Raw genomic sequence first — 15,597 nt, 5'->3', positions numbered from 1 at the left:
GAATTCCGTCAAGACTTCAAAGCTCATCATATTCCTCAGAGCGTGGTTGAAAGCAAGCGTGAGGAATTCCGCAACCTGAAGCAAGGCTCCTTGTCTGTCTATGACTACAACAAGTGGTTTCAGAAGCTCGCCCGTTTTGCTAAGCAGGACGTCCCTGACGAGAAGAGCATGATATACCAGTTCAGGGGTGGTCTCAGAGAAGAAATCCAGCTAGCTCTTGTTCTCTTTGAGACCTTGAGGTACGATGAGTTCTACAACATGGCATTGAAGCAAGAGGCTGCTCAACTGAAGTGTGATGCTTCCAAGAAGCGAGTCAGAGATGCTACTCCTTCTTCCTCTACTCAAGTGGCTAAGCATCAGAAGTATTGGCTTCCTCCTCCTCCGTTCCGTCAGCCGTATTAGCAGAAGAGCAAAGGTGGCAGTGGATCTTCCCACCCCCCCAACCCTGGCTTTCAGAACAAGACTTCGTCTCAAGCTCCAAGATCAAGTGCTCCGTATCACCGTCCGCTTTCAGAGGTCACGTGCAACAAGTGCCAACAGAAGGGTCACTATGCCAACAAATGCTTCAATCAGAGGCGTCTCCCTCCTCCTCCTCCTGTGAGATCGGCAAGCACAGCTATGGTCAAGCATAACCCCAAGTCTGCTAAGGTCAACTTGCTGAACGCAGCTCAGGCAGAGGACTCGCCAGATGTGATTATGGGTAACCTTCCTGTTAATGACATTCCCGCAAGAGTTCTTTTTGATACTGGTGCATCTTTATCATTTTTATCGAAGCCTTTTGCATCCATGCATGATGTGCACACTATTGATTTGCCTAAGCCGATAGCGGTTTCTTCTCCGGGTTTGTTCATGAACACCAAAATGTTGGCTCCGGATGTTACTATCACGTTGGGCGACTACAAGTTTCTTTCTTCTCCGGTGGTTCTTGGTAACTCGGATATTGATCTTATTCTCGGAATGGATTGGCTTTCTAAGCACAAGGCGCATCTTGATTGTGCTGCCAGGCAGATTCAATTGACTCATTCGTTTGAGGATGTAATTATCTTTGCCGCTCGTGATGATACCATCTGTCTGTTTTCTCTCACTGAGAAGGGTGAACTGGATGCCATCTCGCAAATTCCAGTCGTTTGCGAATATCAAGACGTCTTTCCAGAAGAGCTTCCAGGAATGCCTCCGCACTGGCCAGTTGAATTCGTCATCGATCTTGAGCCTGGCACGGAACCGGTTTGCAAGCGTCCTTACAAGCTCGGACCTAAAGAGTTGAAGGAGCTGAAGAAGCAACTCGATATTCAAGAGCGAATGGGTCTCATCCGACCTAGTTCCTCTCCGTGGGGTTGTGGAGTACTTTTTGTGAAGAAGAAGGATGGAATGGACCGACTTTGTGTTGACTACCGTCCATTGAACAAAAACACTATCAAGAACAAATACCCACTTCCCAACATCAATGAGCTGTTCGAAAAACTCAAAGGTGCCCAAGTATTCTCCAAGTTTGATCTCTGTATGGGTTATCACCAGATTCAAATCCGTGAGCAAGATATTACCAAGACGGCTTTCAGAACAAGCTATGGTTCATATGAATACACTGTCATGTCTTTTGGCCTCGTCAACATAAACCTTCTCCCGAGACATTCCGATCAGACTCGGTATCCCGGTTCTACAAGACAACTTCGACAAGTTAAAAACAAATCCAGCAACACCACCCAGATGTGCCGACAAATCCCGATAGGAGCTGCACATATCTCGTTCTCAGGGCACACCGGATGAGCAAGACGTCGGGTAGGCCAGAACAGAGTTGCCCCTGGTAGCCCCGGACATCGCTCGATTGGACCAACACTCAGAGGAGCACTGGCCCGAGGGGGGGGTTAAAATAAAGATGACCCTTGAGTCCGCAAAACCCAAGGGAAAAAAAGGCTAGGTGGCAAATGGTAAAACCAGTGTTGGGCATTGCTGGAAGAGTTTTATTCAAGACGAACTGTCAAGGGGTTCCCATTATTACCCAACCGCGTAAGGAACGCAAAATCCGGGAACATAACACCGATATGACGGAAACTAGGGCGGCAAGAGTGGAACAAAACACTAGGAAAAAGGCCGAGCCTTCCACCCTTTACCAAGTATATAGATGCATTAAGATAACAAGATAATATAATGATATCCTAACAAGTAAACAATGTTCCAACAAGGAACGGTCTCCAATCTTCAGCTACAACTAGCAACGCTATAAGAGGGGCTGAGCAAAGCGGTACCACAGCCAATCAATGGTTTGCTAGGACATGGTGGGTTAGAGGTTTGACATGGCAATTTGGGAGGCATGATAAGCAAGTGGTAGGCATCGTAGCATAGGCATAGCAAAAGAGCGAGCATCTAGCAAAGCAAAGATAGAAGTGATTTCGAGGGTATGATCATCTTGCCTGCAAAGTTGTCAGAGTTGACTGGATCCTCGAAAGCAAACTCAACGGGCTCCTCATTAGCGAACTCGCCTCCCGGCTCTACCCAAACAAGACAAACAAGCAAAAGAAGCACAATCAACCACGTGCAAAGCTCAAACAACATGATGCAAACATGGTATGCTATGCGGGATGCGATATGTGATGCATATGCAAGATTTGACAAGGAATGAATGAACCTGGCCTCAACATGGAAATCCAAGAGTGCCACTAGAAAGGTGAGGTGATTTCGGTTGATAAATAAGAGATATAGGTTGGATGCCATCTCGCAAATTCCAGTCGTTTGTGAATATCAAGACGTCTTTCCAGAAGAGCTTCCAGGAATGCCTCCGCACCGGCCAGTTGAATTCGTCATCGATCTTGAGCCTGGCACGGAACCGGTTTGCAAGCTTCCTTACAAGCTCAGACCTGAAGAGTTGAAGGAGCTGAAGAAGCAACTCGATATTCAAGAGCGAATGGGTCTCGTCCGACCTAGTTCCTCTTCGTGGGGTTGTGGAGTACTTTTTGTGAAGAAGAAGGATGGAACGGACCGACTTTGTGTTGACTACCGTCCATTGAACAAAAAGACTATCAAGAACAAATACCCACTTCCCAACATCAACGAGCTGTTCGAACAACTCAAAGGTTCCCAAGTATTCTCCAAGCTTGATCTCCATATGGGTTATCACCAGATTCGAATCCATGAGCAAGATATTCCCAAGACGGCTTTCAGAACCATCTATGGTTCATATGAATACACCGCCATGTCTTTTGGCCTCGTCAGCGCTCCTTCGACTTTCTCTCGCATGATGAACTTCATCTTCAACGCCTACACAAATGACTTTGTTTTGGTCTATCTCGACGACATTCTGGTCTTTTCGAAGAACAAGGAAGATCATGCCAAGCACTTGCGTTTGGTGCTCGATAAGCTCAGGGAACATCAGTTCTATGCCAAGTTCTCAAAGTGCGAGTTTTGGCTCGATGAGGTTCTATATCTTGGGCATATCATCTCTGCCAAGGGCATTGCGGTGAATCCTGAGAAGGTGTCTGCAATTGTGAATTGGGAACCACCTCAGAACGTGAATCAACTCCATGGCTTCCTCGGTCTCACAAGCTACTGTCGAAGGTTCGTTGATAACTTTTGAAAGATCGCGAAGCCTCTTTCAAACCTTCTCCAGAAGCACGTCAAGTACGTTTGGTCTCGGAATGTGACATCGCTTTCAACACTTTGAAAGAGAAATAGGTCACTGCTCCAGTTCTGACCCCTCCTGATGAATCCAAATTGTTCGAGGTCTTCTACGATGCCTCTCTTCAAGGTCTTGGTGCAGTGTTGATGCAAGAGAAGAAAGTTGTGGCTTATACCTCTCGCCAGTTGAAGCCCAACGAGAAGAACTACCCCACTCATCACCTCAAGTTGGCGGCAGTTGTGCATGCTCTTCTGACTTGGAGACATCTCTTATTGGGAAGAAAAGTGGACATCTTCACTGACCACAAGAATCTCAAGTACATCTTCACTCAGCCTAATCTCAACCTCAGGCAGACTTGGTGGGTCGAAATGATTCAAGAGTACAATCCAAGTATCGAGTATACTCCAGGCAAGGCCAATGTGATTGCTGACACTTTGAGCAGGAAGGCTTATTGCAACAGTCTGATTCTCAAGCCTTACCAACCCGAGCTTTGTGAAGCTTTCCACAAACTTAATCTGCAAGTTGTTCCTCAAGGTTTCCTCGACAACCTTCAAGTCTCTCCTACCTTGGAAGAGCAGATTCGTCAGGCTCAACTTCTTGATGCTATGGTGAAGAAGGTGAAGATTGGGATTGCTAAGAGCCAACCCAAGTACAAGTGCTACTGCCTTGATGACAAGGATACTCTCTTCTTTGAGGATCATATTGTTGTGCCCAAAGGTGACCTTCGTAAAGTGATCATGAACGAGGCTCACAATTCACTCCTCTCCATCCACCCTGGGAGTACAAAGATGTATCAGGACCTCAAGCAGGCTTATTGGTGGACTCGAATGAAGCGCGAGATTGCTCAGTTCATGAATGAGTGTGATGTTTGCAGAAGAGTGAAGGCAGAACACCAAAGGCCAGCTGGTCTCCTCCAACCTCTTGCCATTCCAGAATGGAAGTTTGACCACATTGAGATGGACTTCGTGACTGGGTTTCCAAAGTCCAAGCGTGGCAATGATGTTATATTCGTTGTCATCGACAAACTCACTAAGGTGGCTCACTTTCTGCCTATCAAAGAGTCTATCACAGCAGCTCAATTGGCGGAGCTCTATACCTCTCGAATTGTCTCGCTGCACGGCATTCCATGGGTGATCTCTTCAGACCGTGGCAGCATCTTTACCTCCAAGTTTTGGGAGTCTTTTCAAAAGGCCATCGGCACCAACATCCGCTTCAGAACAGCTTTCCATCCTCAAACTAGCGGTCAAGTCGAGCGTGTCAACCAGGTTCTTGAAGATATGCTCAGGGCTTGTGTGATCTCCTTCGGCATGAAGTGGGAAGATTGTCTTCCATACGCCGAATTCTCCTACAACAATAGTTTTCAAGCAAGTTCGGGCAAGGCCCCATTCGAAATTCTGTATGGCAGGAAGTGTCGTACTCCAGTCAACTGGTCTAAAACAGGTGAGTGTCAACTTCTGGGAAATGACATAATCACAGAGGCAGAGGAAATGTGTAAAGTCATTCGTGATAACCTCAAAGCAGCGCAATCGCGACAGAAGAGCTACAATGATAGTAAGCACCGCGATTTGGCTTTCGAGATCAGAGATCATGTTTACCTCCGCGTCTCTCCAATGAAAGGTACTCGTCGCTTCGGTATCAAAGGGAAGCTTTCCCCTAGATACGTGGGTCCTTTCAAGATCGTCAGCAAGAGAGGCGATCTCGCCTATCAACTCGAGCTTCCTTCAAACTTTGCAAATGTGCACGACGTGTTTCATGTCTCTCAGCTCCGCAAGTGCTTCAAGACTCCTGACCGCACCGTCAACTTCGAAGACATTGATCTCCAAGAAGATCTCTCTTATCGTGAGCACCCCGTTGCTATTCTTGAAGAGACTAAACGCAAGACTCGCAATAAGTCAATCAAATTCCAAAGTCAAGTGGTCACACCATTCCGACCGTGAAGCCACCTGGGAACGCGAGGATCACCTCCGTTTTGAGTACCCGGCTTTCTTCCAGTCCTAGATCTTGGGACGAGATCCTTTCATAGTGGTGGAGTATTGTAACACCCCGGATGTAATTTACCTAATATGTACTCCAACTCTTGCCGTTTCCGGCGCTAAGTTATTTTATTTCCTCGGGTTCGGGTTTTCGTCTCCGTGTGTTGTTGTCATTGTCATGCATCTCATATCATGTCATCATGTGCATTTGCATTTGCATACGTGTTCGTCTCATGCATCCGAGCATTTTCCCCGTTGTCAGTTTTGCATTCCGGCGCTCCTATCTCCTCCGGTGGTCCTTTCTACCTTTCTTTCGTGTGTGGGGGTTAAACATTTCCGGATTGGACCGATACTTGCCAAGCAGCCTTGGTTTACTACCGGTAGACCGCCTGTCAAGTTTTGTACCATTTGGACTTCGTTTGATGCTCCAACGGTTAACCGAGGGCCCGAGAAGGCCTCGTGTGTGTTGCAGCCCAACACCCTTCCAATTTGGCCCAAAACCCACCAACACCCTCTCCATCATCTAGAGCGTTCGATCACGATCGCGTGGCCAAAAACCGCACCTCATTTGGACTCCCCTAGGTCCCTCTATGCCTATTTATAGGTCTCTCCCCGAAATCCCGGATCTTCTTCTCCCCCGAAACCCTAATTCCCCGCTCCTCGCCGCACCGGACACGTCCGGTCTGGCCGGACGTTGTCCGCCCGCCGCCGCCGACCTATCAGGGAGCGCCACGTGGCCCCTTGAGCCCCACTTCGCCGCCCAGCGCCGCCGGCCCGCCCGGGCCCAAGGCGGGCCCTCTCCCCGCGCCGATCCGGACCGCCGCGCCCGACTGCCCCGCCGTCGTCTTCCTCGGAGCCGGCCGCCGCCGCCCGTGCGCCGCCTCTCCGCCAGCGGAGCCCCGCCATGCCGCACCGCGCCGGCCACCGCCCGACGCCGGCCGGATCTCGCCGCCGTTCTGCACCAACTCCGGCGCCGCCAACCGCCGCCTCCTCCACGCCCCGAACCGCCCCGGCTGGCCCCTTCCAACTCCGGCGAGCTCTTGCTACAGTAACTCCGGCGAGGTGCAACTGGAACCGTGCTAGATCCAGATCTGGAACTTTGCCTCGGTTGACTTTCTCCCGGAACCCTAATTATTTTGCAATGTTCATCATACTATATCTCCGCATCCGTAGTTCCGTTTTGGGCGCGTAGCATATCAAAATGTTTGTCTCAGAGACTACATCATTTCATCTCATTGCATCATTTTCATTTGAGCTCATCTTGATGCCCGAAATGCTGTTGGAAGAGTGTTATTTGAGTTAATTGTCAGATCTGCTGCACCAAATAGCTATTTGTCATTTTTGCCATGATTATTGTGTGCATGATATGCTCCTGAGCTCTACATGTGTTTTTTATATGCTTTTCCATCTTTCCAGAGGTGCTATCCATGTATTTTTGTGATATGTGTGGTGACTAGCACAAGCTTGCAAAGTGGTGCATTCGTTAATGCTAATTTCACGGACTTAGCAATTCCACTAAGTCCTTGATCTGTTTTATCAATATGCCATATGTTCATGTTGTTTACTAGTGATCCGTGCCTCTTTTGAGGATGATCAGTAAGGATGATTTGTTAATCTTGTAGTGCTTTATCCATCCATGTCTTTGTTTGCAATTAGGGAGCAACCTAGCTTGAGTCAATCGAGCTCTACTTTTGCTATTTCGTGAATCTGGGCAGATTGTCTACTTGTTAGCGATTTTGCCGAGGATGTTGTTGTTGATCCGTGCATGCTATGTTGTTGTTCTTGCCATGTATAGCTTATACAATATGTATTATTGATGGGTGTATGCTTAGATTATCATGCCTTGCTCTGTAGTGAGTGCATCGAGCTCGTAAACATGCCTCCTCGTTAACAGATTTGCATGCTCCTGTTTTTCACTAAGTCTGAGATCTGATTATGTTTTTGTCATGTTCACATGCTTGCAATTGTATTTTTTGATCCCTTTTGGCTCAAGGTCACTAAGGGACTTTTGTTAAGCTCATTGAGTAGCTCCATGCCCTGCTTTGCTTTGCCATGCTAAGTTCTTGTAACATATAGTTTTCTTGCTCCAAAGTGTGCTACCTGATCTGAAATTCCAGACAAGTGTTAATTTCACTAAGTCTGAAACCTGTTTACCAATTGCACTTTTGCCATGCTTGTTTGAACCTGTTAATGGATGAATTGGCCATAGCTCAGTGTTCATCTTTTGTTAAGCATTATGAATGGATCCCTGCCATGTATTTTGTTGCCATGTTTGAGTGCTGTAGCATGTTTAACTTGTTGCATTTAGATGGCTACTTGTTGTTTATCGCAGACCGGTGCCATATTAGTTTTGCTTGCCATTTCCAAACCGTGCATCCGATTCCGGCGATCTTTATATCGATTTCAACCGAAATCACCTCACCTTTCCAGTGGCACTCTTGGATTTCCAAGTTGAGGCCAGGTTCATTCATTCCTTGTTAAATCTTACATATGCTTCACATATCACATCCCGCATAGCATACCATGTTTGCATCATGTTGTTTGAGCTTTGCACGTGGTTGATTGTGCTCCTTTTGCTTGTTTGTCTTGTTTGGGTAGAGCCGGGAGACGAGTTCGCTAACGAGGAGCCCGTTGAGTTTGCTTTCGAGGATCTAGTCAACTCTGACAACTTTGGAGGCAAGATGATCATACCCTCGAAATCACTTCTATCTTTGCTTTGCTAGATGCTCGCTCTTTTGCTATGCCTATGCTACGATGCCTACCACTTGCTTATCACGACTCCAAAATTTCCATGGCAAACCTCTAACCCACCATGTCCTAGCAAACCGTTGATTGGCTGTGTTACCGCTTTGCTCAGCCCCTCTTATAGCGTTGCTAGTTGTAGCTGAATATTGGAGACCGTTCCTTGTTGGAACATTGTTTACTTGTTGAGATATCATTATATTATCTTGTTATCTTAATGCATCTATATACTTGGTAAAGGGTGGAAGGCTCGGCCTTTTACCTAGTGTTTTGTTCCACTCTTGCCGCCCTAGTTTCCGTCATATCGATGTTATGTTCCCGGATTTTGCGTTCCTTACGCGGTTGGGTAATAATGGGAACCCCTTGACAGTTCGTCTTGAATAAAACTCTTCCAGCAATGCCCAACATTGGTTTTACCATTTGCCACCTAGCCTTTTTTCCCTTGGGTTTCCCGGACTCAAGGGTCATCTTTATTTTAACCCCCCCCCCCCGGGCCAGTGCTCCTCTGAGTGTTGGTCTAATCGGGCGATGTCCGGGGCTACCAGGGGCAACTCTGGGCTGGCCTACCCAACGTCTTGCTCATTCGGTGTGCCCTGAGAACAAGATATGTGCACCTCCTATCGGGATTTGTCGGCACATCTGGGTGGTGTTGCCGGATTTGTTTTTAACTTGTCGAAGTTGTCTTGTAGAACCGGGATACCGAGTCTGATCGGAATGTCTCGGGAGAAAGTTTATCCTTCGTTGACCGTGAGAGCTTGTGATGGGCTAAGTTGGGACTCCCTGCAGGGATTTGAACTTTCGAAAGCCATGCCCATGGTTATGGGCAGATGGGAATTTGTTAATGTCCGGTTGTAGATAACTTGAACTTTAACTTAATTAAAATGAATCAACGGTGTGTGTTACCGTGATGGTCTCTTCTCGGCGGAGTTCGGGAAGTGAACACGGTGTTGGAGTAATGTTTGCTGTAGGGTGTTCTCTAGTTCTTCGTTCGTGCTTTGCCTTCTCTTCTCGCTCTCTTTTGCGAACAGGTTAGCCACCACATATGCTAGTCGCTTGCTGCAGCTCCACACATTACCTTGCCTTACCTATAAGCTTAAATAGTCTTGATTGCGAGGGTGCGAGATTGTTGTGTCCCTGTGGCTCATAGATTACTTCCAAACCAGATGCAGGGCCTGATGACTCCGTTCCAGATGATGCGCTTGAGCTCAAGTGGGAGTTCGATGAAGCTTCCCATCATTACTATGTGTCTTTCCCTGATGATCAGTAGTGGTACCCAGTTGGGGCGATCGGGACCGTGTCGCATGTTGGGTTGATCTTTTATTTTGGTACCGTAGTTGGACCATGAGTGATTGGATGATGTAATGCTATTTATGTACTTTGATTGACATGGCGAGTGTAAGCCGACTATGTACCTTCCCTTTTATTATCTTTTTACATGGGATGTTGTGAAGATTGCCTTACTTGCGACATTGCTTTCAATGCGGTTATGCCTCTAAGTCGTGCTTCGATACATGGGAGATATAGCCGCATCGAGGGTGTTACAAGTTGGTATCAGAGCCTCTAAGTTATGCTGACGATTGGCTTGTGGAGTTGTGCAAGCATTTCGAGTGCAGTAACGTCAGGCCTGAGGACTTTGTCAAGTTCGCTTCATTCCAACTCAAAGACCAAGCTGCAGAATGGTTCCAGCAGTACAAGGATTCCAGAGGAGGCCGTGTGATTACCTGGGATGAATTCCGTCAAGACTTCAAAGCTCATCATATTCCTCAGAGCATGGTTGAAAGCAAGCGTGAGGAATTCCGCAACCTGCAGCAAGGCTCTTTGTCTGTCTATGACTACAACAAGTTGTTTCAGAAGCTCACCCGCTTTGGTAAGCAGGACGTCCCTGATGAGAAGAGCATGATATATCAGTTCAGGGGTGGTCTCAGAGAAGAAATCCAGCTAGCTCTTGTTCTCTTTGAGCCCTTGAGGTACGATGAGTTCTACAACGTGGCATTGAAGCAAGAGGCTGCTCAACTGAAGTGTGATGCTTCCAAGAAGCGAGTCAGAGATGCTACTCCTTCTTCCTCTACTCAAGTGGCTAAGCAGCAGAAGTATTGGCTTCCTCCTCCTTCGTTCCGTCAGCCGTATCAGCAGAAGAGCAAAGGTGGCAGTGGATCTTCCCCCCCACCCAACCCTGGCTTTCAGAACAAGACTTTGTCTCAAGCTTCAAGATCGAGTGCTCCATATCGCCGTCCGCTTTCAGAGGCCATGTGCAACAAGTGCCAACAGAAGGGTCACTATGCCAACAAATTCTTCAATCAGAGGCGTCTCCCTCCTCCTCCTCCTCCTGTGAGATCGGCAAGTACATTTGTGGTCAAGCATAACCCCAAGTCCGCCAAGGTCAACTTGATGAATGCAGCTCAGGCAGAGGACTCGTCAGATGTCATCATGGGTAACCTTCCTGTTAATGATATTCCTGTAAAAGTTCTTTTTGACACTGGTGCATCGCATTGTTTCATCTCAAGACCATTTGTTTCTAAGCTTGAGTTGCCTTTACAAGATTTTCCTAGTCAGTTATCCGTTGTTTCTCCGGGTAAATTCATGAATGCAAGCGCTATGGCCCCGGATGTTACTATCACGTTGGGCGACTACAAGTTTCTTTCTTCTCCGGTGGTTCTTGGTAACTCGGATATTGATCTTATTCTCGGAATGGATTGGCTTTCTAAGCACAAGGCGCATCTTGATTGTGCTGCCAGGCAGATTCAATTGACTCATTCGTCTGAGGATGTAATTGTCTTTTCCACTCGTGATGATACCATCTGTCTGTTTTCTCTCACTGAGAAGGGTGAACTAGATGCCATCTCGCAAATTCTAGTCGTTTGCGAATATCAAGACGTCTTTCCAGAAGAGCTTCCAGGAATGCCTCCGCACCGGCCAGTTGAATTCGTCATCGATCTTGAGCCTGGCACGGAACCGGTTTGCAAGCGTCCTTACAAGCTCGGACCTGAAGAGTTGAAGGAGCTGAAGAAGCAACTCGATATTCAAGAGAGAATGGGTCTCATCCGACCTAGTTCCTCTCCGTGGGGTTGTGGAGTACTTTTTGTGAAGAAGAAGGATGGAATGGACCGACTTTGTGTTGACTACCGTCCATTGAACAAGAAGACTATCAAGAACAAATACCCACTTCCCAACATCAACGGCCTGTTCGAACAACTCAAAGGTGCCCAAGTATTCACCAAGCTTGATCTCCGTATGGGTTATCACCAGATTCGAACCCGTGAGCAAGATATTCCCAAGACGGCTGTCAGGACAAGCTATGGTTCATATGAATACACTGTCATGTCTTTTGGCCTCGTCAACGCTCCTCCGACTTTCTCTCGCATGATGAATTTCATCTTCAACGCCTACACAAATGACTTTGTTTTGGTCTATCTCGACGACATTCTGGTCTTTTCGAAGAACAAGGAAGATCATGCCGAGCACTTGTGTTTGGTGCTCGATAAGCTCAGGGAACATCAATTCTACGCCAAGTTCTCAAAGTGCGAGTTTTGGCTCGATGAGGTTCTTTATCTTGGGCATATCATCTCTGCCAAGGGCATTGCGGTGAATCCTGAGAAGGTGTCTGCAATTGTGAATTGGGAACCACCTCAGAACGTGAAGCAACTCCGTAGCTTCCTCGGTCTCGCAAGCTACTATCAAAGGTTCGTTGAGAACTTTTCAAATATCGTGAAGCCTCTTTCAAACCTTCTCCAGAAGCACGTCAAGTACGTTTGGTCTCCGGAATGTGACATCGCTTTCAACACTTTGAAAGAGAAATTGGTCACTGCTCCAGTTCTAACTCCTCCTGATGAATCCAAACCGTTCGAGGTATTCTGCGATGCCTCTCTCCAAGGTCTTGGTGTAGTGTTGATGCAAGAGAAGAAAGTTGTGGCTTATATCTCTCGCAAGTTGAAGCCCAACGAGAAGAACTACCCCACTCATGACCTCGAGTTGGCGGCAGTTGTGCATGCTCTTTTGACTTGGAGACATCTCTTATTGGGAAGAAAAGTGGACATCTTCACTGACCACAAGAGTCTCAAGTACATCTTCACTCAGCCTAATCTCAACCTCAGGCAGACTCGTTGGGTCAAAATGATTCAAGAGTATAATCCGAGTATCGAGTATACTCCAGGCAAGGCCAATGTGATTGCTGATGCTTTGAGCAGGAAGGCTTACAGCAACAGTCTGATTCTCAAGCCTTACCAACCCGAGCTTTGTGAAGCTTTCCGCAAACTTAATCTGCAAGTTGTTCTTTAAGGTTTCCTCGCCAACCTTCAAGTCTCTCCTACCTTGGAAGACCAGATTCGCGAGGCTCAACTTCTTGATGCTATGGTGAAGAAGGTGAAGATTGGGATTGCCAAGAGTCAACCCAAGTACAAGTGCTACCGCCTTGATGACAAGGATACTCTCTTCTTCGAGGATCGTATTGTTGTGCCCAAATGTGAGCTTCGTAAAGTTATCATGAACGAGGCTCACAATTCACTCCTCTCCATCCACCCTGGGAGTACGAAGATGTATCAGGACCTCAAGCAGGCTTATTGGTGGACTCGAATGAAGCGCGAGATTGCTCAGTTCGTGAATGAGTGTGATGTCTGCAGAAGAGTGAAGGCAGAACACCAAAGGCCAGCTGGTCTCCTCCAACCTCTTGCCATTCCAGAATGGAAGTTTGACCACATTGAGATGTACTTTGTGACTGGGTTTCGAAAGTCCAAGTGTGGCAGTGATGCTATATTCGTTGTCATCGACAAACTCACTAAAGTGGCTCACTTTCTGCCTATCAAAGAGTCAATCACTACAGCTCAATTGGCGGAGCTGTATACCTCTCGGATTGTCTCTCTGCACGGTATTCCATAGGTGATCTCTTCAGACCGTGGCAGCATCTTTACCTCAAGTTTTGGGATTCTTTTCAGAAGGCCATGGGCACCAACATCCGCTTCAGCACAGCTTTCCATCCTCAAACTAGCGGTCAAGTCGAGCGTGTCAATCAGATTCTTGAAGATATGCTCAGGGCTTGCGTTATCTCCTTCGGTATGAAGTGGGAAGATTCTCTTCCATATGCCGAATTCTCCTACAACAACAATTTTCAAGCCAGTTCGGGCAAGGCCCCATTCGAAATTCTGTATGGCAGGAAGTGCTGTACTCCACTCAACTGGTCTGAATCCGGTGAACGTCAACTTCTGGGAAATGACTTAATCACAGAGGCAGAGGAAATGTGCAAAGTCATTCGAGATAACCTCAAAGCAGCGCAATCGCGCCAGAAGAGCTACTATGATAGTAAGCACCGTGATTTGGCTTTCGAGATCGGAGATCATGTTTACCTCCGCGTCTCTCCAATGAAAGGTACTCGTCGCTTTGGTATCAAAGGGAAGCTTGCCCCTAGATACGTGGGTCTTTTCAAGATCGTCAGCAAGAGAGGCGATCTCGCCTATCAACTCGAGCTTCCTTCAAACTTTGCAAATGTGCACGACGTGTTCCATGTCTCTCAGCTCCGCAAGTGCTTCAAGACTCCTGACCACACCGTCAACTTCGAAGACATTGATCTCCAAGAAGATCTCTCTTATCGTGAGCACCCAGTTGCTATTCTTGAAGAGACTGAACGCAAGACTCGCAATAAGTCAATCAAATTCCTCAAAGTCAAGTGGTCACACCATTCCGACCGTGAAGCCACCTGGGAACCCGAGGATCACCTCCGTTCTGAGTACCCGGCGTTCTTCCAGTCCTAGATCTCGGGACGAGATCCTTTCGTAGTGGCGGAGTGTTGTACCACCCCAGATGTAATTTACCTAATATGTACTCCAACTCTTGCCGTTTCCAGCATTAAGTTATTTTATTTTCTTGGGTTCGGGTTTTTGTCTCCGTGTGTTGTTGTCGTTGTCATGCATCTCATATCATGTCATCATGTGCATTGCATTTGCATACGTGTTCATCTCATGCATCCGAGCATTTTCCCCGTTGTCCGTTTTGCATTCCGGCGCTTCTATCTCCTCCGGTGGTCCTTTCTACCTTCTTTTCATGCGTGGGGATTAAACATTTCCGGATTGGACCGAGACTTTCCAAGCGGCCTTGGTTTACTACCGGTAGACCGCCTGTCAGGTTTCGTACCATTTGGACTTCGTTTGATACTCCAACGGTTAACCGAGGGACCGAGAAGGCCTCGTGTGTGTTGCAGCCCAACACCCCTCCAATTTGGCCCAAAACCCACCAAAACTCTCTCCATCATCTAGAGCGTTCGAACACGATCGCGTGGCCGAAAACCGCACCTCATTTGGACTCTCCTAGCTCCTCCTATGTCTATAAATAGCCCCCCTCCGAAATTCATGGTTCTTCTCCCCCGAAACCCTAAAAAATCCACTCTCTCCGCAACCGAACAATGTCCGTTTCGCCGGACATCTCACCGCCGCCGCTCTCGCCCAATAAGGGCACGCCACGTCAGCCCGCGGTGCCCACTTCGCCGGCCCGGACGCCCCGCGCGCCGACCGCGCGTGCCCCTCGCCCTTCTTCCCCGCGCCCGGCCCGCTGCTTCGCCGCTCAGCGCCGTCTCCGGCGGACTCTGGCACCGCCCCGCGGCCTCATCGCTCCGCCGCGCCGCCCTGTCCTGCCGGCCGCCGTCTCTCCAACCCCCGCCACTACGCCGACCCAAGTCCGGCGACCGCACAACTCCGGCGCCGACCTCCCTCACCGACCGGCCCCTCCTCCGCGGCAAGTCCTCTCCGGCGAGCTCGTGCTACAGTACCCCGGCGATCCTCGAAATTCGCGCCCGATCTAGATCTGGGATATTTTGCCTCGGTTGACTTCCTCCCAAAACCCTAATTATTTTGCAATGTTCATCATGCTATATCTCCGCATCCGTAGCTCTGTTTTGTGCGTGTAGCATATCGAAATGTTCGTCTCAGAGAGTACATCATTTCATCTCATTGCATCATTTTCATTTGAGCTCATCTTGATTCCCGAAATGCTGTTGGAAGAGAGCTATTTGAGTTAATTGTCAGATCTACTGCGCCAAATAGCTATTTGTCATTTTTGCCATGATTAATGTGTGCATGATATGCCCCTGACCTCTACATGTGTTTTGTTATATGCTTTGCCATCTTTACAGAGGTGCCATCCATGTATTTTTTTGATGTGTGTGGTGACTAGCACAAGATTGCAAAGTGGTGCATTCGTTAATGCTGATTTCAGGGACTTAGCAATTCCACCAAGTCCTTGATCTATTTTTATCAATATCCCATATGTTCATGTTGTTTCCTAGTGATC

The sequence above is a fragment of the Triticum urartu genome, chromosome 2 (assembly GCF_003073215.2).
Source record: "Triticum urartu cultivar G1812 chromosome 2, Tu2.1, whole genome shotgun sequence".
Taxonomy (NCBI): Eukaryota; Viridiplantae; Streptophyta; class Magnoliopsida; order Poales; family Poaceae; genus Triticum; species Triticum urartu.
The sequence above is the reverse complement of the archived record's forward strand: the minus strand, read 5'-3'. Positions refer to the sequence as shown.